Source organism: Caretta caretta, chromosome 4 (assembly GCF_965140235.1).
Source record: "Caretta caretta isolate rCarCar2 chromosome 4, rCarCar1.hap1, whole genome shotgun sequence".
In the NCBI taxonomy this organism is placed as follows: Eukaryota; Metazoa; Chordata; order Testudines; family Cheloniidae; genus Caretta; species Caretta caretta.
In genome coordinates this window covers 106,811,564-106,838,133 of record NC_134209.1, presented here as the reverse complement: position 1 = coordinate 106,838,133, position 26,570 = coordinate 106,811,564, and the positions used below count along the sequence as shown (strand labels likewise).

Here is a 26,570-nt window from a genome sequence, read left to right as displayed (position 1 = left end):
TCTTTATAAGGAAATCTCCTCTTCGTATCTCTAATTGTTTTTAGAACCCCTTCAGCTAACATGACCAGACTTGAGCACAGCATTCAAAGTGAGGGCACAGCATTTATTCGTACAATGGCACTATAATATTTTCCACATTATTTCTTATTCCATTCCTTAAGCACCCTAACATTTTTTTAACCCTGCCACTTATGCACATTGTGTGGATGTTTTCACGGAGCCCATTTGCAGTCATGCCCAATTATTTTCCTTAGTGGTTTCAGTTTAGTTAGAACCCAGTTCTGTGTCTGAGGAGTTCAAATGATTCCTTCCAATGTGCATTTCTTTACATTAGTCAGCACTAAATGTCACCGGCCATTGTGCTGCTCATTCACCAAATTTTGTTGGGTCCTTCTGAAGTTCCTCATAGTCTTCTCTTGTCTTGATTAAACTAAATAATGTGGTGTCCTCTGTGAATGTTGCCAGCTCATTGTTTGTCTACTCCCTCAGATAATTAATAAATACTTTAAACAATACCAATGCTACTACAGAACCTTAGGAGACTTCACTTTTGCCATGAGGAAAATTGACAATTTATTCCTACTTCTGACTTCAGTCCTTTAGCCAGTTTCTAATCCACTGGCAGTACTTTAACTGTCTTCCCATGATTATTAATTTCCTATGAGTCTTTGTCAAGATAATTAACTGAGCTGGTTCTTCTTTATCCAGCATTTTATAGACATGTGCAAAGAATTCTAATAGATTAGAGAGGGAGGATTTTTCTTTGCAGAAGCCCTGCTGGTTTGTTTCTGTCATATCATATGCACCTAGATGTTTTGTATTTGTCTCTTTAATTATTAAACCAGTTTACTTGAAACAAAAGTAAAGCTCATTTTTTGCAATTCTCTGAATCATCCCTCGTGGCTTTTTTAAAGCTATGTACAAAATTTGCTACCTTCCAGACTTCCCGCACTCTGATTACTCCTTTAAAATAACCCTTTTTTCTTGAAAGAGAATAGATTTGAAATATGTGTGCAGTGAATTCAATGATGCTGAGAACAGCAATACTTGTTGTTTTATTGTAATACCTTAAATTTAATTGTGAACCAAGAAGAAATCATTTTGCTGCAAGCTGTGCTATTTATGTTAAAGACACATAAAGCTATTAGTACTTCAAACCCTAGAACCACAAAATCATTAAACTGAGAAAGCTCTGAGCTATTTTATATATGTCCTACATTTACATTTTACTCATAATAAATATAAATAATTCCCTTTTTAAAAAAGACAGTAGGAAAAGTAATTATATGAGAATCATGAATTGATGCTTATTAGCCTCTCTACATCTTTTTGAGTTATAAGTTTAGAAATTGTAAGTAAAGTCACTTTTTGCTCTTTCATACCATTTACTAGGTTCATCATGATGGGAAAAGCAATCACAAGAAACAGGTAATTTATTTAAATAGTTACATTGTTTCCTTCATTTACACAGTCATTGCAGGGCTAGAATAGGTTGTAGCCTCTCAGCTTCCCTTTTGCTGGAAACTTTGTAATAGCACTTAAAGAAAGAAAGAAACTGGGTAGGAGATTATTGCTTTCATTGTGCTATTGAATATATGTATTATATAGTCACCCTATAGATTGACACAATTAATTGAATGTGGGACAAGACAAATGTTGTATATGACAGTGGGATAGTATTGAAAGATGACCCCATATCTAGAAGGCTAAGAGTTATGGATCCATTGATAGCTGTTACTAGCATTTTAAAGCGTGGCTGTTAAATTTTGCCTGCTGGCTTCTAGCTGCTGGCCTGCCTGCCTGGGCAACAGAGCATTTGAATGGAACTGCAGGCAGCTTTGGAACTTTGTTCTTCTTTCATAATAACTGACCACTGACAGGAGGAACCTCTAAAACAAGCCCCACAGAACACTTCACAGCTAATCTTTGTCGCTTATTTCATTGACTGCACTTTTGTTGCAAAGGCTATCTAACTGAGAACCTTTCAGACTACTGCGTATTGTGACACAGCTGGAGAAAAGTGTCCATGTGCATGGAAAATATTGTAAACAAAACTGGGAGTTCCAGTAAAACATTCAGTACGCTCTCTACGGAGATAAGGCACCCAAGTTTTGACCATAGTACTTTAAGCTAGCCACCTTAATCCAGATTTAGACACCTAGCAATAATGGTGGCACCACATCTCTGAATATCAGGTCACTTTTATTTAGGTAACTAAATTTGGATCTGAGTAACTAAAGTAACTAACTTTAGTATCTTATCTGGAAGATGTTGGCCTAGGCTTTCATTTCCTTTATTTTATTATTTTTTTTGTATCTGATATATTGTATCTGATTTATATATATATAGGTGTAGTGTAGTATTAAGGTTTTATTGTCATGAATATAGGATGACTGCATTAGTCACATATAGCAAAGCCAACAGTGAGTTATGCCAGTCATCACAAATAAGAGGCCATTAAATCTTTATACCACAGCATGCCTTCATGCATTCCACATACACCAGGTATTTCACAGGGAAATTTATTTTAGCAATGTTTCTGAGAGTTTTTTTTAAAGCTGTCAGAATTGTTTCTCCCATACCTCTGTCTATGTCAGTACCATAAGTCCATCTGTGCAGGCGTCAAAGGGAGAGAAAAGTGATAACTGCTAAACCTTAGAAAGCTCCCAGAATACCTGAAATTGCTTTTCTGTATGTGATAAAGTTGCAATGCTAAGATCTGATATGATCTGTCCAGGCTGGGGGGAAAAGCCTTAGACCATTGTAAAGTTATGGATTCCTGGCTGGCTGTAGATAGAGACCAGGTTCAGAAAGGTGCTTAAGTATGAATCTCACTAAATATGAGTAGTCCCATTGACTTCACAGGGTTAAAAACGGGCATTGCTGAATGGGGACCATAAAGTGTCATTTCTACCTTAGCTGGTCATGAGATGTTGGCTCTTCAGCAGGTCCCTAGTCCAGGTCTGAATATTGCCTATTGTGGGTATAAGGACTGTATAATTTTGTGGGAGGAGAAATTCCACATTGGGGGATAGTAAGAAGTATTTTTTGAACTATAGGCTTTTTTGAAGCTACCCAGTTTTGGAATATTAGCTGTAGTCCTGGTAGGGATGGATTGGTGGGCAGAGTGCAGGTTAAACAGCCAAGTGCACAATAAATGGAGTTTCACATGACTCTGCAGTTTACTACAGTGATATTGGCTACATGCATATATTGGTTCAGATAATTATCTCTATGATTTGAAAGATACCTTGCACACTTATGGGGACCTATAAATAAACATTTTACTTGTCAATAATGATTATAAATAATGGCTCCGCTTTTTCCTGATTCTGGCAAAATCCATGATGAGGACAGGAAAATTGTGTATTCCTTTGTGCAGTTTCCACCATATTACTCAGGAAGGGGGTGGGCCTCCCAAAATGTCCATTCCCCCCCCCTTCAAATCCCATGGAACTGGCAGGTGGTTTGGCCACTTAATTTCATGGATCCTCTGGGATCCACGCAGATAACAGAGATATGTGAAGTCCCTGTGCCTTTGAAGCTTCCTGTGCCCTTGGCCTCTGTGGCAACACTTTTCCTTTGGGAGTTGTGCATGCATAAACTCCTCTACTGGTCACTGCCCATAATTCCCTGTTATCCCTCACCCTTCTCTTCCCCCTTTGCGTGTGAGAGGGAGACAAACACTTAGCACAGAGAGATGTCAAGTAAGACAATGCAGTTAATTAAGTTATTGACAGATTCTGTGCAGGACCAGGGTTCTAATATAGAAGAAAGCAGCCAAGCTCCTGGTATCACCCCCACCCACCCATTTCCTATTTGTGGAGCATCTGCGGAGGATTTTCTGTGGGTGGGATGGGAGATGTGCTGTGGATCTGGCATCTCCCCCATCCACTTCCATGCCCTTTCCAGCAGGATCCATTAAATATGGGTCTTCTCAGCTTGCAGAAGGTGAGAAGGGGATGATCCAGTGCAATAGTTTTAACAGTGATAGGAGGAAACCTGGTTTGGTTGTTAGAGCATTGGACTAGGAGACTTAGGTTCTGATCCCTGCTCTGAGACCCTTACTTACTGTGTGACCTTAACAAGTGAGTGTGTCAGACAGATGGTTAGTTCACAAGTAGCTACTGGTTTTGGGTGTCTGAGTTTGTGAGTACTTTACCTGAGAAACCGTGAGCCAAATTTTCAGACACTTTCAGCACCTGCAACTCCAACTGAAAATCAAGCCCCAGCTGTCTCAAATTACATACCCCAAAACTATTAGCACCCACTATCAAAATATTGGCCTTTGCCTTGCTGTGCCTCGTTTTCCATATCTGTAAAATATGGCTAATAATACTTACCATGCCTACCTCACAGGGTTGTTGTGAAACTTAATTGGCTAATGTTTGTGATGCGCTTTGAGATCCTCAGAAGGAAAGTGCTTTATAACTGCTAGATAAGATTGCTTTGCTACTGTTAAATTATTAATGAAGTATAAAATGTACTGAGATCCTTGGATCTAGGACACTATGGAAGTGCAATGCAATGATGTTATCATTGCTAAAATAAAGAGAATGTAGAGATAAAAGCAGTTTGATCAGACACCGTTCCTTGTAAGAAAAACAATACAGTATTTAAAATGACAACCAACACTTTGAAAATTTCCCTTTCCAATGAGATGTCTGTATTGAAGTGAGCTATGTATATGAAGTGAGCTGTAGCTCACAAAAGCTTATGCTCAAATAAATTGGTTAGTCTCTAAGGTGCCACAAGTACTCCTTTTCTTTTTGCGAATACAGACTAACACGGCTGTTACTCTAAAAAATGTACTAGTAATTTCATTTAACTCACTGACTTCCTTTGCCTCCTATTTTTAAAGCATTTGATTATTACTTTGCCAGATAACAATACTCAGGAGTGTTCTATTTCTGTTCTGTTCATATTTCTTAATAGAACTGTTCTATTTTTTCCCTAACTTCCTGGGGTGCAGGAAATTTTACATAATATACAGTTAAATTATTCTATTAGAGCAAGACTTCTCTTCCCATCATTGGCAAACTATGGGCTCGATTCTGAAAACCTTACTGGTGTGAGTAATCCCCAGGAAGCCTAGGTGTTTGTTTGTAAGGTGGTTCCTGTTAGATCCTGGCCAAATCCTGCTCATTTTACTCATTTCCATTGGAGTTGATGGGGGTTACTTAAATGAGTAAGGTGGGTCAGATTTAGCTCACTGACTTAAGTGGAAATTTTACCTGAGTAAAGGCTGTGGGATTGGTCCCACAGTAGATAATTAAAGACAAAGTGATAGGGGCAAACTGTAGAAATGAATAGCCATCCCTTTCTTAGGAGCTGATATATTGTTTTGTCCAAACCTAGGTCTGTATAATAAAATATGTACATTAATTATGTGTTTAAACAGTATTGCAGAAAACACATACAGGCATGCATATGTTGCAACAAATATTTCCAAAATTTTCCTTTATTGAGAAATATAAAATGATACAATTATTTTTCTTTTGCACAGTACTTTTCATCCCAAAGGATCCCAGAGCAGGTTTGCTGCTCTTGTCCTTGTGTACTCAAAACAGTATTTCACTGTAAATGGAGTGGTATACATAAGGGCTACAAGATAAGCCCCTATATTGGGCTATTTCCGGCCATTGATTTGGCCATATAGAATTTCTGTTCGTATAGAAATCACTTTGCCCATTATTGAAATGCATACTGAGGGCTTAATCTTGCAAATACTACTCAGCATTGTACTTCAACTGGACTCCTCCTGGGAGTAAGCATTATGCTCAGCAGGAAGTGTTTATAGATCAGGCTTTAGATATGAGGGCTGGTCTACACACAGAAGTTAGAGGTTTTTTAACCAATTTAGGCAAAATTGACATTGATCATTCTTCATTCAAAATAAGTGTGCCCAAACGAGGGGTTTGCACTGATTTAACTAAATCAACTTGTACACTGTGTTCAGGTTTCAGAGTAACAGCCCTGTTAGTCTGTATTCGCAAAAAGAAAAGGAGTACTTGTGTCACCTTAGAGACTAACCAATTTATTTGAGCATAAGCTTTCGTGAGCCGATGAAGTGAGCTGTAGCTCACGAAAGCTTATGCTCAAATAAATTGGTTAGTCTCTAAGGTGCCACAAGTACTCCTTTTCTTTTTGTACACTGTGTGTCATCCGAGCATAACCTAGTTGGCACTTCTTTGAAACCACCTGAACCCCTCAGTTTTACATTATATCTGAAAGATGCATTTCCAGCAGTAGAGTACCCTAGCACCAGGCTGGCACATGAGTTCAAAGAGAAGAATGCCACTAACTGATTCACCATCACATCACTTCCTGGAGTTTGCTTGAAATACTGACCAGGCCTGACCTCCTTTTAGCTTGTGAGAGCTGAGGCGTTCACAGCTCCAGGAGATATAGCTCAAGCTTTCCTGCACAATATGCACCCAAACATTTTGCTCAGCTCCTGAAACGATTGCATATAGTTAAATCTGTCCTCTTGTACTTTCAGCAGCAATGGTTCTTGTGCATCTCCCTCGAGAGACACACCCTTGGGCAGTATGTGTGTATTCAGCATCCTTGTGCCTATGGAATATATGGATAGGATTTTTCAAGGCATTCTTTTCTTTGCTAAATAACGATCTATTCTAACGTGGAGTGGAGACCGTCATTAATCACCAAAATGTTCCCCTGGTAAATTACCAACTGGACCACGCACGTGTTCCAAGGGGAGGGGAAACCCAGCTTTGTCCAGCGCTAAAGATGCTACGAACGTTCCATTTGTACTTTGACTTTCTGCAGGCTCCTTTCTCTGTCCCCCTCCGTCTCAGGCAGTTCCCTGGAGCGAGTGCCCTAGTCCCATGCTGTGTTCTCAGGCAGCTGGATCTCAGCCCTCCCTCCACTGGAGAGGGGGTGGTGTGTGTGTGTGTGTGTGTGTGTGTGTCAGATACGTCCCCTTTCACCCTCCTCACTTCCTCTCCAGCGCTATCCTGCTTCAGGCGGCTGGTGGCTCAGTGCACAAACTGATTAGGTAACAACAGAGCACCTTCCCTCCCTGTTTTCTCTCAATGCGTTTGGGCCACGGCTTTTGAAGGAGCCCAGCCCTGCCACTATCCAGCCATTATGACGGGATGTATGGGGCTTTATCCGGAGAAAGCTCAGCCTTGCCCCTGGCTTCATCAATCATTTAGACCAGTTCAAATCCCCTTCATAGTGTTCCGCCTCATTAAACCCATCCAGGGGCACTGAAGAGAGGCTGTATAGCTCCAGAATGCCTGTACACTCCTTCTCACTAGCTGATATTGCCGAGATGAAAAAGGCCGCAAAAACATTAAGGAAAAGAATCCCGTAAAAGGAATTGCGCTGCTATATCGACTGACTTCACATATTAGTCCAGGCAGCGAAGCTTCCCGAGGTTTTCCTATGATTACAGCTGGGGTAGTGAATTGAGGACTGCTTCACACACTCCTGCTGTGGCTTAAGTCTGTAAGATCCTCCAAGGGCTCAGGGACTCTTCCTAGAAAATCTAGGTTCTGAGAATGAGTGTTGTGTCTTCATCCTACAGCGCAGGTTAACAAACCAGCGCATTTGGTTGCGATTGTCAGGGGATCTGAAAATTGGAACTACCCTTTCCCTTTCATGTTTCCAGCTGCACCCATTTTCCGTGCTTTTGTAATACACTGTGTGGCCGGTATCAGTGAACCGAGGTGTTTTCCTTAAATTGACAATGTAGATGAGCTCTGACTCCTAAAATTACAGTTTAAAAAAAGAGAGAAGGGTTCAAAATGCTGAATATATATTTAAACAAATCTGATTTATATGGATTTGTAGTCTTTAATTACAGATTCTTCCGGGGCACCATTTAACTTCCTTACATCTGTAAAATCTATAATCTGTAAAATACAGAAAAAATCTTCTCCATTCGCATTAATGTACCTGGTCCATTTTTAAAAAATGTATTATTTCGAGCATTTAGCAAGAAAAACAGAACAATAAGTCCGTGCAGATAAATTATTTTTGCAATAAATTTTTCTGTTATGACGGTTGCATCAACTCAAAAACTATTTTCTTAACATGTAAGTGCATCCTGCTATAATCACTTAGAATAGTCCTGAATTAAATAAACCTAAATGCCACCGAATCCACAAAATACACTGGAAATGTAGAAGTCAGTTACACAGTTGTAGAAATCCTAGAAAAATACTTTTAATAAGCCTGATCAAACCCAATCAAGTCGTTCTGCTTATAATGTGGGTAGGGAACGGAGTCATTCTCCTAAGTGAGGCAATTTAATTCTCAAATGTTGACATTTACATTTAAAACAAAGAGGCGTGAGGTACATTAGCACCGATCCCCTTTGCTATGAATAATAAAAATGGCATTATTACAAAAAGAGAAAGTGTTAAATGTCAGGAACCGGGGTAGAATTTTAAAAGGCAATGCGCTGAATCTAAGTCTGTACTTTAACTTTTTTAATAACGATTTTTCTGTGCTGTAAACTTGCACCGAATCCTGGAGGAATTGCTAAATCAGATTAAGGTTATATTTTGCAACAGACTGGATGGAGCAATAAAGGAGAGAGCGCGGAAATGGGACTTCACCCATCAATTAGATCTCTATTAGCAGCCGATGCAGGCTTCACCACAGGAAATGTCACATCCCGGCATAAGCAGCCCCTTTCACTTTCCCCTGAAATTAAACAATTCTTCATGCTCGCAGATTCAGCGCAAACAAATCCTTTTGTTTATTCGAGTGCGTGCGTGCACACATAACACATAACAGCACCTGCTTGCTCACCAAAATAATAAACGAAGAAGCGCATGAGATCACAGTGTGAACAGGTTGCTCGAGACACCTGCGCAGGACACCCGTCAGCACAGCACTGAAGAGGAGGCTTCGGCGTTATTAATATGAAAAGGGGTTATTATAGTCATAAACTGGCTTCGGTTAAAGGCGATTACTAACACAATGGACAATATTTTGAATAGCACTTCGGCTCATCTGCCTCCATAGATCATATCTGCCAAAGCCCAACCGGGTTGCTGGCTCGTACGGTTTTGTGTCACAAAAATGGCAGGGCGGGGGAGGGGTATTAAAAGATTCAGCAAAATATAAGAGAGCCAGCGGCTGGATTAATTTATTTCATTTTTTCGGAGGTTATTTCAGCGGCGTCTTCGCCAGCGTGGAAGGTAAATAACGAAGCCTGTATACGTGGCTGATCCTTAAATATAACCGCCGCAGCGCAATGAGGTTGGCACATAGCAAGGAAATAAATCACAGTGTCACTTAGAGACACGGTCGCTCTGGGATTAACAGGACGGCACCTTTCTTCGTCCTGCGTGGGCCTAGGCTTGCTCTCGGGGCAGGGCAGGGCGGTTCTGCCGTTTGTGTTTGCAGAGGAGCAAAGGCAAGGCCCTTGGTGGCGCGTGCGCTGCCTACGCGGGAGCGCTCGGGCTCTGCCGCCGGGTTCCAGCGGCTGGGAGTGAGGGTGGGAGCGACACGGGCGTTTGGCGCTCACGCGCTGCCCCCCCCTCCCCCCCCCCCCCCCCCAGCAGCGCTCGCTGCATTTGCCCATGAGCGAGAAAGGTGCAGCAGCCAGGGAATGAGCAAGCAGGGGCCGGGGCGGGCGGGATAAAGGGAGCTCTGTTGCTCTCCTCGTTGTTCTTGCGGCTGCTCCATTCAGGCTCCGAATTCAAATGGCTCTTTACAGCCCGGCCCAGCTGAACGTGGCTCAATGCCTGAAAGCTGCCGGGCTGCCTCCGCGGACATGCTCTGCGCCGCCTGATATGATAATTGTCATAATGCGCTTTTATGTAGCGCCAGCCTCCTCCGGTGAGGAGCCCGCAGCGCGGCTGAAAGAGGCTTTGAGAGACCGGGGAGCGAGGCTGCTGAGAGCGGCGAGCCCCCCGCCGGCGTGAGTGGCACCGAGTGCCCCGGCCAGGGCGCGTCTCCCGCCGCCGCCCCTTGTCTCCGCGCCCTTCCCCGGCGCCTGATTAACATGCACAGGCAGTAGGGAGCTTGTCCTCCAGCCGCCGCGGCGCTCCGGCAGGCCGGTTCCAGCCCTCTGCCCGGGGCGGGGATCTGGCCAGGGCCCCGGGCCAGAGCCTCCAGCAGGCGCAGAGCGAAGGCTGGGCCGCAGGCCGCCTTTCCCCGGCCCTGGAGGGGGGGCGCGTGTCCCCGCGGCCAGCCGGAGACCCCCAGCTCGCTGCTGGCTGAACGCGGGCCCGGCTGCCATGGAGCCGGCCCTTGGGGTCCTTTCACCGCCCGCCGGCGAGGGGAGCGCGTGACTCTAGCCCGCGCACGCCGGTGTGACTGGTTAGGACTAGGAATCCCTCACAGGGCAGTATGACGGATCCACAGGAGCAGAGCAATGCCGCTCATGGCGTGCACGCTGAGATAACAGGGGTACATTTAGCCGCTCCTATTTCTGCGTTTGAAAGACCAGCGGTCGGGCAGATTTTCTCCCTAAACCTCTAGAGAGAGATTCTCCTGACGCCCATTAATGTTGGCAGGGAATTATTTGCGCGTAGCACAGGATGAAAAAATAGACCTTGTAAAATGTATGGATTTTTAAAACCCTAACTAGGTGTTTTTGCAACCGGGGGAACGATTTTTGCTTTTAAAAAATGTCCTCAAATATTTGTTTGTCAAACAGATGGAAAGAGCCCAAGGAAAACAAAGCGCGACAATGCGCCAATCCAAACACTCCGATCAATTCAAAGCTAAAGATGAAAATTGGATTTGACACGTTGACTCTGAGACACATCCAGAGCGAGACTCTCCCCTTGGATGCATGCGCTCAGCTCCCATTGACTTCTGTGGGAGCTACGCACATATCCCGAGGCAGAATCAAGTTCCTGGGTTTGTCTAGATGTACTGGGGGGGTCTTTCACGCAACGGACCAAATTCTAGCCTTTGATTTTCTCTGCTTTTTCTTGCATATACCAGTTATTCTGAGTGAATGGGAAATCAGCAACTCGGCTGGAAATTAGAATCTGATGCTGCAATTACGTGTTTAAATTACACTGATGTCCAAAGGCCCGAGACAGGAGCCTTTGTACGAGACGCTGAACAAACACATAGGACACAATCTCTGCCTCAGGAATTCACACTCTGTGTTAATCACCAGATAATTAAACGCTACAAAATGACTCCGGGTAGAGAGTCAAAGGAGCGTTCTATGTATCTGTTTACATGAAGGCGTTTGTAGTTTGATCATAACTAGAGGACACCATAGAAAACAAGTTACCATTGCAAACTACCTAGAACAAAATATCTCCACGCGAGACCTTTTCCAGAAGCTGCAATTTGTTTCTCGTGTCCCCCGCTCTCCCGATTTATAAATGCAAGCTGGCAATGCTTTTGCAATGGCACCAAATAATAATATTCGAAAATTATATTCTCTTCCCCATTTTTGGTCGGACTATGTCGGATATATGAATGAAATGACAGCTATATGCACCTCCCTCAGAGTTCATCCATGTCTTTGAAAAGCAGTCAGGGCGGTCTCCTTTCACTCAGGTGATTTGGGGGGTTGTAAAGGAGGGGAGTATTAATTTTTACATGTCACATTGGTGACCCATAAATCCAGCAGCTTCACCGTTACCTCTTCCCTTCTACATTAAAGGGGCTTAGTGGTGAAATATTTTGTTAGAGCATTCACACTTGCAAAGAGTAAGTAATTCGGGGGTAGTAATGCTTGTGTTCAAGCATTTATTTCTGTGACTGTATCTGGCCTTTCTAATGCCTCTGAGAGCTCTCTCTGAGGCCAAATGTGTGTGTGTATGTGTGTGTGTGTGTGTGTGTGTGTGTGAGAGAGAGAGAGAGAGAGAGAGAGAGAGAGAGAGAGAGAGAGACCAGGAAACACAAATATCAACACTGAGATATTTGGATTTATTCAGGTCCATGCAAATCTCTAACACGGCTTTCCTGCTCAGAGAGGCAGGGGAGCTCAGCTGATATTTTTATCAATGTGTACTACCCTTCTTCTCCCCTCCCCCCCAAATTATGGCTGGGATTTTACTTGCGTGTTTAAGGGAAAGAAAGCGAACAGTGAGAGGTAACACATCCAGCAGGGCCAACGAGAGGCCTGATCTTGCTCACTTGAAAGTCAACAGCAAAACTCCCATTTACTTTGAGGCAAAGAGTGTGCACCTGAATGATCTAGCCGGTTATTCTCATCTCTAAGGAGAATCTTTTTGGAAAGTTTGGTAAAATTCCATCTGACCATGACAAAAATCATATTCCCCCCCACACAAACACAAGTTAAGAAATATTTTATCTGCATTTTTTTTGCAACTGGATATTAAAATATTGTATTACCACATGTTTCGAATTGCCAGGGATGTAGGAACAGGAAAGCTATCTGTTTGAACATCATGTGCCGCTTTACAAATCCAGGCTGCGATTTCTGGTAAGAGCCAAATAAAAGCTCCCCCTGAAATCAGAGGGAGCTTGGCACTGCTGGACAGGCTGGGTAACAGAGTATTGTGTGGTGTCCCAGATACACACGCCCATGTGACGGTCTATGTACATGTATGTGCCCGCTGGGGGAAATAATGAAGGCAGCTGGGTTTATTCTAACCACTACAACATTCGTGTGTGGGGTGGGGTGGGGTATCATTTTTGTCATGGTCAGATGGAATTTTACCAAACTTTCCAAAAAGATTCTCCTTAGAGATGAGAATAAGTAGAGATACCTGGCCACACAAGGATTGGCTTATTATTCAATGTAAGAGGTAAGGGGCGGGGGGTGAGCGTATGAAGACGTGATGTCCATGAAACCCTAGTGTGTGAAAACCCTGCTTAGTCTCTTGGCAGACGCCAAGCACTGGTTAGTGGAATGGAGCGTTTCATTTTAAATTCCATACACCAGTACCTTTAAAATATATCCCCGGCAAACAAAACATTATTTTCCTAGTACTGAAAGGGGGCCCATAACAACCACCCTATTGTCTTGGATTTATCGAGATAGTGAAATAGCAGAGAATCTATGAATTTTTAACAAAAGTCTGGGTGATTTGGGGAGTAGAGTTTGAAAAGAAGTGAAAGGCCCAGGGTGTGGGGACCCAGGCTAGCATTAACACTGGCATTTCTGGAGAAATTTTTTCAGGGTTGTCTTAATAGGAACCCTGCCTCAGCTCATGTTACAAAATGTAACAAAATAGTAAGCAGCTTTCACCAGATGCGTGAGAGGAAGCTGTACGTTGCAGGTCAGAGGCTGCATTATCCATTAACTAACTGAGTGTTTAGCACTTACTCGTGTTATGGTGTACAAGGCTAGCGAGAAAAAGCTTGAGGAAAAAACTCTCTCTCTCTCTCTCTCTCTTATGTATATTGTAGATGACAGAGCTGGTGGAAGAAACAAGTGATTTTCAGAGATCTACCCTCATAATAATTAACCAGTGGGTAAGAGAAGTCACTATCCTGCATCGTTCCCAACCAATGAAAGGACGTAAGTTTTTTCCAGCTCATATTGGAATAATCCTTCAGTCCTTGCTCCTACAAAACTCTCATTGACTTAAATAGGAGTCTTGGCTGCTGGAATAGGTTCACTTTATGCTATATCTAAATTAGATTGCACTTTATTTATGTTTATGGGGCTTTGTTTCTTATAGCTTTTAGTGCACAAGAGCAGTTAACAGAAACTCATAGAGTTATAGGAATTAAAGATGAAAAAGACTCATTACGTCCTCCCCTCCCCCAGCAGGGAGTATTCCCTTTGCTTCTTAGTTGTAGGGGGAAAGTGTGTATATATAACTACTATATAACTAGCTAAGTACAGAGGCTAGGTGGATGGAATCATAGGATTGGAAGGGACCTCCAGAGGTCATCTAGTCCAGTCCCCTGCACTCATGGCAGGACTAAGTAGAGACCATTCCTGACAGGTGTTTGTCTAACCTGCTCTTAAAAATCCCCAGTGAGGGAAATTCCACAACCTCCCTAAGGCAATTTATTCCAGTGCTTAACCACCTTGACAGTTAGGAAGTTTTTCCTAATGTCCAACCTAAACTGTCCTTGCTGCAATTGCTTCTTGTCCTATCCTCAGAGGTTGAGAACAATTTACCTCCCTCCTCCTTGTAACAACCTTTTATGTACTTGAAATATGTTATCATGTCCCCTCTCAGTCTTCTCTTCTCCAGACTAATTCCCCCCCCCCTTTTTTTTCAATCTTGCCTCATAGATCATGTTTTCTAGACCTTAACTCCTTCCTGTTGCTCTTCTCTGGAATGCTCAAAAGAATCCACTGCTTAGCTGAATGTATTTGATCAACGGAGGTTACATAGCTTGCTCCACTATATAGGACCTGGGACTGGGAGTCAAGAGAAGTGGATTCCATTCCCTTCTCTGCCACTGACTTCCTTTCTAACCTTGGAAGCGTTACTTAACCATCCCATTCCTCGCTTTCTCCTTCTGTAGAATGGGATTAATTATACTTAACTTCCTTCAAAATACACCTTAAGATCCATGGCTCTGTGCGAGGGCTATTTTATTACTATAATTATTAAAGGTGTTTAGGCATAGTCAGATACATCACATAACTATATAATGGCACGTCTGTACACAATGCACACCTGTGTTTACTAAACGGCAAATTGGACTGTCCCAGTCATACTACATTCCTATGCAAGATGTTTCCCTCCAGAAAAGTTCAGGCCAGGAATCTGGCGAAATACAATGACCGAAGACGTGTTAAAACCAAACAGTAGTTTTGGGCAGCAGAGTCAAGAGTAGAAAGAGAATACGGGCTAAACAGAGCATGAGCCATGAGGCAGGCAGCATCTCAACTAGGATTAAAATAGTTTGTTTTACTGTGAGAAAAAGGAACGGAAACTGGGGTGTTTTTATCCACTCACAGATCGCTTTCAGTCAAGATTTCAAGCAGCTTCCCCCCCACCGAGGGTCTGAGGCAGACTGGTAAGACTCGCTGAGGCTTCTTTATCTGATTTGATTTCTTTTAGGGCGTTTCTTCATTCGGCTTATTCAAAAGGCCCTTCGTCAAGTTCAAGAATACACTCTGAGCAAGTCCAACAGGTTTGTATGAAACCCAGCTTGGACCACGTGTATCGAAAGTAGCACATGGGCAAATCATCAACAGAACACAGTTAAGCTTGATATGGGCTATCTACCGTCTGCTTAGTCTTAGGATAGGAAGAAATAATCTATTGATTTTGTCTCTAAAAAACAACAACAACAAACCTTTTCTGTACTTTGGGGAAAACAAGCAAACAAACACATACCACTTGGTAACTGAGTGGGGGAAAAGGTCAAGTTACTATTGACAAGTATGTAAAGACATCTTCTAAACCATGGGAAAACATGGATAAATTGTTTCGACTCACTGCATTCAAAACCAAGGAAGTGAATTACAAAACTGCACTTCTTGCATTGTTGGGCTGAAAGGATATCTATTTATCATCTCATAAGACAGCTCGAATGATCTTTATCTGCTTTGCCCACTTTCTGACCCAAATTCAGGGTTTTTATGGAAAATTGCAGTCAGTTTGATTGATGAAATCCAAAGATGTCTAAAATGGCACCAAAGATCTCCAACTGTGCAGACTCCAACCGAGGGCTTCAATGTTGGCATTGTTCCTGCAAAAAAAGTTGAGAAAACGAGCAAAAGTTAGGGAATTTCTGTTTAAAAACTTCAAATTTCAATGAAGATCCCAAACCTATTATCCCTATTCACACGGTTAACTCTGTGAACATAAAAGTATTTCCCACACATTGCAGTAACAACCACCACCTTAATTTTAAACCATGCAATACACCTCCTTTGTAAAAAACTGAATAACCCTCTATGGCAAAATAGCAGGTCGCGTTTAGAAATACAATATTTAGATCGGATGAAGAAGAATTGTGCAAGTTAAAGGGGTTTATAGGAGCAAATGAAAATATCTGTGGCTGTATATCTCTGAAATGAAATACGTCGGACTCCTAATCGCAGTTCCGTTTTAAAACTAAAACATGGCTTAAATTTAATGATCTACGTTTTAATGCAGACAGTTCCTTATAGAAAGCGGCACCCTAAACAGGCTGAAGCGCAGTCTCCACAAAATACCCCTTTCTCATCGGAGCATTGTAAAATGATGCCTGTTATAATTTAGTTGGTAATACATTTAACTCCAGGCTTCAAACTTTCTATATAAATGAGAGCTCAGTGCCTCTTGGATCACACTAATACCAAAGGGAAGCAGCTACAGTGTTAGCCCGTGACAGATTTGTTCGTCTGTGGTTCCCCTGTCTTGTTTAGGGCTCTGCATTGTTGTGGAATATTGTCACCTGCCTAATTGTTCTAAATGGCCACCTCCTATTATTAATAATGGCTGGAACGTGGCTCCTAGACATGTTACCAAGGCTGGGAAGCTGATGAATGAAACCCCTACTAGGGCAAAATCTTGGTAGCTGTCTTCTGTCCTATTACCCAAGGGAACCGACTATAAATCTTCCTTCATTTTAACCACGTTTACCCTCATACTCCTCCAGGCTAGGGATGCTGTGTTAAGATTGCACTGATGTGCCAATGCTTTGGACCAGCTGCTCCTAAATACAGACAAGTCCTTGTCAATTAAGCCATTGAGGAGCAGGTCCTTGGAGCCCTGGGGCATTTTAGCAGCCAGCAGTGTGCAGCCCCAACAATTAGTATCCATTTTGAAGGGACCTCCAGGGCACAAATGCACAGGCAGGGAAGAATCAAAACACCAGGCAACTTCAATTCTGGAAATTGGTCACATAATGATACTGAACAGACCGGCCACAAGAAGTGAGCCAATCTTTCTTGGGAAGGACATTTATTCCTTTACATATTCTCTCCATCCGCCAAGCTGTATGGCCGAGGCATGAAGCAAAGTGTTGAATTCGGAGAGATAAATGAACACATTCATTTGCCTGTGTGAGCTGAAGTTTCCTTTGCGGTTCTCCTTTGTAACTCAGTGTCACCTCAAGCAGCTGGTGGCATGCAATGCTCCCATGAGCCTGGCCTTTGGCCCAGGAGGAGCTGGACAAGGCAACCCGCTCCAAGGAGAAGAGCTGCGATGTCTCAGGTCAGAAAGGCCAAGCTGCCAGTAGGACAGGCAGAGCATTAGGAGTTCAGCTAAACAAAACCCGAAAGGGATTAGGAAGCCTAGGGGATCATTAGGGAAGGTGTTTGTTTAAGTAATTAGGAAGTTGGTAGCTAGGGGGAAAAAGGCTTGTTATACAAGGCACCTCGTCAGAATAGCAAGGTTGGAAATGCAGAGAATATCACAGCACAAGACTATGTGACCCTACCAAGTTCAACAACAGAGCAAACAGCACATGCCATTAGGGACAGCAGTCAACCGGGAGGTAACAAAGAGGGGAGGGCACTGGAAAAAATGTTTCAGTATTAAATATGGAAAAGTATGGGGACAGGGGCCGAGGGTCAATAAAAGTCAACAAGAGAGCAGCCTTAATGAGAGAAAGAATTTAATATCAAAAATACATAAATCTGCGTGGGAGGGCAGCCTCAGAATAGACCGAAAAGAAGTCCGGGTTGGAGTCAACATTCACTTGGTAATAGCGCCATAATAGCTCGGGCCAGGTTGTTAACATTTAACACAAAAGTTAACAGGAGAATAAAAGGATAAAGGGGAGCTCCTTTAATTGTAGATCCGCGGAAAGATTTCCATATGCCAAGTTAAATGGATAACACCAGAGCCGCTTTACAAGGACTCTGAGGGGACTTTTCAGGGGAAGCTTTTTTTTTTCACCACCCTTCACTCTTGATGCCCCTCCCCATCTTCCCTTCCTATAGTTAGGCGCCGAGCTTTCCAAAGGACCGAAACAAAGATCTTGTTTCAACAAACGTTGTGTGAGAAGCCTGAACTCCATGCCCGTATTTTAGTAGGGCTATTTTAGCCCTACATTTTTAATAGGGCCAAAATAGCCAGATCATGTGATCAGCAGTTGTAGCTAAGAGGCAATAGATGGAAACTTAGTACAATAAAATAGGCCCTTTTTCTTACTGAATGAAAAACGCAATGTTTCTTTAGTTGGCGTCGCAACACCTCACAATAGTGACACACTGGTTCCCCATTACAATTCTGTTTTCAAGGGCTTCTTCTGGTGTGTTTTAGGCATGTTATTTGTTCATTTACACATTTAAAACATAAATAGTATCTACAGAGATGCAGGTAGATGTTTGTGTGTATTTCAGCATTTCAGTCATTCACTTTAAAATGAAATGCTGTAAGTAGTTGGTCTATCGTGTGGATAAACTATTTGTTTGCCTTTTTCCTGTGGACAGTTATTTCATTTCACATTTGACTACTGAGCACGTGCAGTAAAGGGTTGTGCTGTTGAAGCCAGTGCACCATACTGTTGTCACTCAGATAACAGCATTCAGATGTGTTGCGAGACATTGGGTTAAGGTCTCCAAACTCGCTCGGGCCAAACCCCATGCTTTCGGAAAGGACACGAACAAAGGAGTCCACGAGAGACGTGCTTTTTACAATGTAGTGTGAAGGTCCTGCTTGCTTCTCCATTGTCAGGCCTGCAGGTTTTCTTCCATTGCTGTTATATATTGCATCGAGTTAATAAAATGAGATTTGAGAAACTTCAGTATCTGCTTACACATATATAATTGTACAGAGCCGCATCTGATCTACAATGATCTCAAATCCTCCTCGTACAGGGACTCTTCAGATCGAACAAATACTCCAGTGAGGTTGAGGAAGTGGTGAAGTTGTCCATCTGCTTTTCCCGACGTAGGGCTCTCAAGAGGGGCCGCACCCTGCAGCCCTTCTTCCGTCTGGGCCATATCTTTAGGGCCTTATTCACAAATACCTTCCGGGCCATTCCAGGGGAGACTGCAGGTTTGTCATTCACTAGGACAATAGCTTGAGTAGGGACTGTAGAAATGGTCTCACACGGGGCGATGGGCTTGATTCAAAGCCCACTGGAGTGAATGAGAAAATTGCCTCTTGGCTTCGGCGGGCTTTGGACCAGTCGCTATATCCCCTATGTGCAACTGAACCCCAGGGGGTGAGTTGAAGCTGTCTTCAGTCCGAATCCTATGGTGATCTCAGAATACTTATGTGGCCTTCAGCAGCGTAGTGTCTGAGCGCCCGGTTTGTTGTATTTGGAGATGTGAGTGTGCAGGAGTGAAATCGTCTATAAACTCATGTCAGTCTGCTTATCCCATCTGCTCTGAGGCCCTTATTCCGCAATCCGGTTTAAAAGCGTAGGCGTTGGGCTGCTTTAAATCAAAGCTCACATTTTAAATATTCAGCCCGTGCTTTGGCCTTTCGCAGAGTAGCCGGTGGGTTCATGTCTTGTGAAGGGGAAGCGAGGAGGAGGACAGAATTGGGAAAGTGGTAGTGGTTAAAAAATTAACCCGGGGAAATCGAAGCTCCCCGTCCGCTTGGGCACGGATGAAATAAAGAGCCTGTACCAGAATCTTTGGGCAGAACTGGCTTGGGAAGTAGCTCGAAATTTGTTTATATTTTAATAGCTTAAAAACCTGTCCCCTGGCTCAATACAGCAGTGTTTTCGCACTAGTTCAGGAGGTCAGGCAGGCGTAGCCACAGCATGGGAGTTATTTATGTCAAGTCGGGTTATTGTAAACTAAATCCAGCAAATTGCAGATAAGCTCATCAGGGCCGCCAGTGGGCCAGTGCGCCGAGGTCAGTCTGTCCATCCGCTTGGAGACAGTAATTGTCCCAGGTCTGACACCGCGTCGGGGGCTCGCAGCAGCTCCATCCATCTCCATCCAGTTAGCGCCGTGCTCCCACCAGGGCGCGGCCTGAATTGGGCTTTACGGCCCGGAGCTAAGGCTGGCTTTGCTCGGCCCTGCCATTCATGGCCGGGGTAACGCTGCCCAGTCTGCTTTTGCTTTGGGGCGGCGGCACAATTTGGAGAAACAGTTGGCCCTTGTACAGGGGCAAATGGGAGAATTTGCTGTTTTAAAAAAGCGTTTGACGTGCGAGTGTTTCAGCCCCCCTCCCCACAGAACCTCCCCAAAAAGAGGGGGGGGGAGAGAAATCCTCACTGAAAAACCATTTTACCAGAGGAAGCTCTAGCACTAAAATTATGTCCGTTTTCCTAGATTAATTCCTTTTATTTTACTAAATAATGATTTACACAGGCACTGTCCCCTCCCCATCCGTTTTACTTTTAAAGTTTATCTCTCCCCCCCCCCCACTTTTCGGTTTTTCCTTGTTAGTCTCCGATCTGTCTCCCCCTGAACCCAACTCTATAATTCCCCATAAACCCTTATTATTAGGGAAATTCTTCCTTTCTGACAATTTAATAGTCCAAAGTAATCAGCTGCGTGACATCGCCCATCCATCTTCTCAAAAGAGAAAACAAAGGAGATGTTTTTTTCTCCGGGCCTCTCCAAATCCTTTTCTATTTTGAGAAGGGCTCCCCACAATGGGATCCTTATGAACCATAATGGTTATGTTTATGAAGCCAGCGATACCAGTGTATGAAGACAATTTTATGCCTAATTAGAAAATGATGTAACCAAGAGGGAGACAAAGAGGAGTTGTTTCCCATTGCTAGGTCCCGGGCCATCACTCCTGGGCTAATGTATCGCCTCTGATGTGCCTTACGTCCACTATTTTTCTAACATCCCGTCCATTAGCTCCTCAGACTGTTTAGGGTGTTGTGGACAGTTAGTAAAACAGCTCAATTTAGCTTTGGATTAAAGCAATTTTGAAACAACGTTCTGAAGGGACTCGCAGGGAAAGGAGAAGAAGGGGCTTCTATCCAAAGGGACCTCACCTCTGTCGAGACTCCAATAACTTCAACCCCAGCCCTGCTCGATTAAGGGATAATTTTTAATATATATGCAATAAATGTTCACTTTGTTAGACTGAATGACAGACAATAATATCGGCAAATCTTCATCTCCATCCATTACCGGCAAATGAGCCGCACAAAGGACATATTTGCTTTTGATTAATTTATTTGCAGACGCTGTTTGATAAAGCAATAACTATTTGGTTAAACTTGACATTTGGTCTTCGGGGGGTTATCTGACAAATTCCCCCTCGTTCTGGGGAGATAATAAAGCTGTTTAAATTGGATTAATTATTAATTGGTTGCAATTAATTTCCTCTCTTTCTCTGCGATGACAAACAATGAGTATCACTCCTTCCCAAACAAAAGACTGCCCTCGGAGCTCCTCATCAATTCTTTTCAGTTATTCTGTACTGGAAGTTTAGGTCGAAGTAAAACGATCTTTCTATCTATCTATCTATCTATCTATCTATCTATCTATCTATCTATCTATCTATCTATCCTACCCACCCTTACCTAAGTAGTCTCTAGGAATCTCTGCTCTTCCCTTATAAAGGCGAGACAAATGTTTATATGGCGTAGTTTATGTGCCAGAGAAACATACTGCCTCCCGTCATGTCAAGACACAATTGTACAATACTTTAACTTGGAGGACAGGCACCTTTCTAATTCCTCCCAGCGGTTATCAGGAAGAAACCAGCTTCACGGAGCTCTGCAGAAACTTCTCCCCCACTCCCTCGTCTCCAAGTCCTTCTTTGCTCAGTGAGTGTGACTGAAAGTTCCCTGGTCGAATGGATCAGGGCAGGAGTTTGGGGCATGCTCCGGCCCAGCCGCGAGTCCCCAGTCTCTCTGTGTGACTGCACTGGGTGGAACGGACCAAAGCACCTTACTAAAGAAAGCGGTATTGTGTAGTGATGGAAACACCAGGTTCGACCCCTTTCTTCTCGTTTGTGGCTCTCTCCTTCAGATCCTTTGTCCTACTGCTCGGGGAGCCCAGAGATGGGAATGTGACATAAACCTAGAGGTGCTGCCGCGAGGCTCCTAGCAAAGGTCCAGGGAGGGAGAATTTAGCTGAAGACAAAACTCCCAATTCAACTCCAGTGATGAATTGCTTTGGAGAAGGGAAGAGGGGGAAAGTTTCTCTCTCTCTCTCTCTTTGCCCCTGATGAATGGGCCTGGAGGATGGATGGTCCAGAGTGTGTTATATCTTCATCAAACTGTGAAACCCCTCCCTTTACAAATAATCTGTCACAACTTTACAGAACACACACTGAGACCAAAGGGAAGTCTCTGCCCTGGAGCCTTGTCAAGAAGGGCTTTATCCGGGCAGGAGGCGATGGAAAGGACGGGGGAGGGGGACGAGCCAAACCAAAGGCTGCCGCTGTGTCAAACTTTCCCCGATCGCTAGGGACTTCAGCCCCCTAGGGAAGAGAAGCCTTAAACAGGGAGATCCTGCGCCCATTTAAATCATTGCGAGTAGGAGCAGGATCGGGATTGTAGGCTCGGCATAGAGTAACCCCCCTAGCCATTCTTTGATCTTTAATCTATTATCTTACTCTGGCTTCAAAAGCAGGAAAGTCACTGGGTTTGAGTAGCAATGCTGAATCCGTATCATTCCATGCCAATTAGCCTTCGAATGTGTGTCACACTTTGAGCCCAGAATAATTCCCACTCTGCAGAAGGAAGGCGCCTGGCTATGAGCTGGGAATGTGTCTGTTGTGTATCATTTCAAAGGCTGCACAAAGAGACTTCTAAAAATATCCAATTCAAGGAACAAAATCGCCCGAGAAAATCTTTGCTTCGTAAGGAATGTTTTGTTCTTTGGGGGGTGCGGGGGGACACGGAATGATATGCGTTACCCCTGTGCAAAAGGGGAACGCATGGCTAGGAGCAGCGTGTGCACTCTCTTCGTTTTAAATAATATTTTAAATCAGTTTTACGGTTACGATCGAATTAGATGTATCTTCCTTCCATCTCTATAACTACACACGCACACCTGGTGTAGACAGAAATTCTAGCTGCTGTAACGGAGGCTCATTTGTTGTATAGACTCTTTACAACTCCAGAATTTATTTATTTTAAAAAATGAGTCAATATGAAATGCTGCAAATATATAGATATAGGTAGTATTTCAGGACTTGGGGTTTTTTAATGGATCCACAATGAAATACTTGAAACGTATGACTCAGAGTATTTCATAGTGATCCATTTTAAAACCCAAGTCCTGAAATATAACCTATATCTATAGCCAGAGATTAGAGCTACATAGCTAAATCGATGGTTGGATTTACCTAGAGAGAGGGTGTTTGTCCCATATTACTTTAGTTGTATACCTAATAATCGCCGCTCTATCCCGGGAATAGGGTAAGGCACAAAACTGAGGGGAATGAAAGACATTAGTCTAATGAGGTTTGTCTTGTGGAAGCTGGTGATATTATGTTTTCATTCATCTCATTTAAAGTCCAAGGAAATGCATTCATAAGATTGTTTCTTTATTTTTCCTTCTTCCCTTTTCTTACTGTTTGAAAAAAAATCGCTTTCTTTGGCTGTTTGCTTTAGGGCTTTTCATCCGCGTGTTTCAGATAAGAAAAGAAATCAGGTTCTTTTATTTTTCGATTGGATCCGAATTCCTATTTTGGGAGCCTTTTGATGTCCCTATTTAGTGCCTTTGACTTCTCTTGTGAATGGCAGCCTTTTGTTTCCGTCCCACATGCCCTTTAAAAAATTCTCCCTTAAACGCCTGGTACCCGCTGATGGATCCGTTTTCAAATGGACCAGAAGGAAAAGGCGATGCGAGAGGGGCCCGTTTCCTTAGTAATTGCTCTCGTTTGGGTGAAAATGCAGATATTTTGTCTGATGTGGGAGGATTTGGCGCAACAACATCAGCAGGGGTTTAAAACAAAGATTGTCAGCTGCGATCTCTGTGCACAAGTCAAGGAGCTCCTTTGGCAGTGCTTGGTGCTGGATAGCTGGGGAGCTGGAGGTGTTTCCGAGACTGGGGCAACTTTGACTTACCCCCCCCCCCCACCCCCAGCATCCAGTCATGACTTCAATCTCAATAAGCGCCGTCGAATACTGGAGACAATGCATGTTCATTGAGAAACCGCTCGATCGGTTGAGAACTATTGGCGCGCCGGAGATTCTGACCAGCGCCGAGAGCTAGAGAACGGAGTTTTCTTTTCCGCTACAGACCATTGTCGGGGGCGTTATTTTCAGCAATATTCCCCCCCCCCCCCGCTGAATAAACAAAAGTGCCTTCCAAATGACCTGCCAGAGGAAGCTACGACTAAAGAGTCCGCCGTCTCTTTAGATTCTTACCCAAAGCATAAAGAGACGTTTTAGTTGCCCACCACCCTTTTTTATTCTGGAGCTCCCGTAAGCAAAGCATAGATCGCACCGAGCCCCGGTTACTAAAAATAACACCTTTCACAGTTCAAAAATATTTATTGTTCATGAACGTTCCCCTCTTTCCCGGACTCGCGCTTCAGTTTCTTACCCTGACAAGTATTTCAGCCAAACAAGACATCTTCCTAGTGTTTTGTCTACTGTCATTCGTGGGGGCTTTTGACCAGAGTTTTAAGTAAACGATTACAAGTCTATGGAGTAGGAAAAGCACCTTGCCATTGAAGGTCCATTTACTAACTCACAGAGAGGGCTAGTCCACACAGTGTACATATCAAGTAAAGCTGCAATTTTTAATTAGTCGGTTGCCCATTAAAAGCTGCAAAAGCAAAGCCATGACGATTTCCCTTTTCTTTCACTCACTTTCCTACACTCTTTTACACCCTAACTTTTATGACTCACGATATTAACGGATAATTAAATATAAAGAGAAATAGACAAGGCTGGATTGAGGATTTAAAATTATTTCCCTCCCTCCCTCCCCCCGCAGCGCCCAGTATTTCGGGGTTTAATGGAGGAGTGATATTTGGAGCTTGGAAGAAATAGAGCCAGGTGCCTGCTGCCTGGCTGAGATTTCTTTGCTGGATACCCGAGGAGCTGGGCAAGGGTCGAAGGGATCGAAAAGCTAAATCCCCCCTGTTCTGTTTCTTTTGTCAGGACATTGCAGGGGCCGGAATGAAATAACCACTTTTCTTGGGGGGTAGGGGGCTCTTCAGTCCAGGCACCATCTCCCCAAAAGTACCAGGAGTACCAGGAGTCCTCCAAGGGATCTCTTCTCCAAGGGGAAGAGGCTACCGCTGCAGGGGAGGGAAAAAAATCAAGCAAGAGTTCCTCTAGAATACCAATACGGGGGGAAATATTGCTGGTATTTGGGCACAAATCTGTAGCCAGATACAACATTCATATTCTCCCTGTACAGTAAGAGCCGAAGGAAAGGTGCCTACTTACGTTTTAGGTGCCTGCTTTCCATTCCGCACTGACCTGCCTCCTCTGCCGTAGATTATTTTATACATTTCTCCGAGATACACTTATAAACAAGTGGAAATTTTGCATCCTCCTGCACCATTTTATACATGATGAGCCATCAGTAATAGGATTATTAAACAAAAACCGTCTGAGGCGCTGGCGTTAACCTTTTTTAAAATGGCTAATTAGGTTTTGCACAGAAAAATTAGATTTAACATTGCATTGCCTACATTTTCAGTTGATGCTACAATAATTTGGGGGGTAGGATGAGTAAAACAATTCGAACAGATAATAAAAATTAACTATTTTAACATATATTACAGGTTCCCTTTGCTAGGATAAGGCAAAGAATATTTTCATGATCAAATATTATATACATAAAACTAATTATCTTTCGAGGCTGCCTCCATCAATTACGGAAGAGAAGAGAGGTCCAAGGGGCCCTCTTGTGGTTGAATGGGGAAACGCACTTGCCAGGTCTAAAATGGAAAACGTCTTTATTACTTATTATTGTTCAATGTATTCGATAGTTTGAAAAAAGTTACCACTCTCTTAATGAGTCTGTAGATAGATTCACATTCATATAAAACATAAGACATTGGCGAGAGGGCGTGAGGATGCTATTTACTAGGGAACATGAGCTGGAAAGCCGTTCACAAAAATAATCACAAACACCGTAGTTATTAAAGTAAGACAAAGCGAAGCTTTTCATTTCTCTCTCTGGACACATTTGTGAAGGGTTCCGTCACAACTGTGGTCACAATAAGCCTATAACATCAGGCACTTATAAATGCTCAGATGTATATTTATCAGAAGCATAGACGGACACTCAGAACCCATCCTGGCTACGATACTGAAATCAGAACAAATGTGTCGGTGTCCATGCAGTAGCCAGGAAATCTCAAACATCAGCCTCCTCTAGCTGGAACTTAGGATAAAATCTGGTTACGATACTTAAAAAGGAGCTGCTTTTGGAGACCCATCTTTCCATTCTGATCCGAATGCATCAAGGGTCTCCAAAACAGACGCTCAAACAGAACAATTTTCAGTCAATTGCTTCCTTTATACCGCCCCATTTCCCCAGACGGAACACATCAGTGGGTGATCTTTTCTTTTCTTTTTCCTTTGGAAAGAAGATCTAGGGGACATTGGACAAAATAGCGGTAGTAAGGAAGAGAAAGGCAATAAGGAAGCACAGTCCAGAAGTGAAGCGGGAGGGTTCTATCTTATTTTTGAATTGTAGTTATGTGATATATACCCAAAATAGCTGAGAAATAGCTGTCAACACAGCTACAGCTATGAGATAGGTCTTTAAAAAGAGTGCACTAGACGCCGGAAGACTGAAATGTGTGATGTGTGCGGGGGAAGCTCAGACAAAGACAAACAATCAAACATCAATGGCAGGAGTCTGCTAAATCAAAATTTGTATTTAGCCAAATCTGCGC

At 43.3% G+C, this 26,570-nt stretch overlaps 1 long non-coding RNA gene across 1 annotated transcript; it reads right to left on the bottom strand.

Annotated features, from left to right (window-relative positions):
• Positions 1-14,462: 14,462 nt before the first annotated feature.
• LOC125635402 (uncharacterized) lies at positions 14,463-25,449 on the bottom strand. The gene is made up of 2 exons (XR_007356261.2): positions 25,108-25,449; positions 14,463-15,585 (listed from the first exon to the last, which is right to left on the bottom strand). It is a non-coding gene; the product is annotated as an uncharacterized LOC125635402 (long non-coding RNA).
• Between the last annotated feature and the right edge of the window lie 1,121 nt (positions 25,450-26,570).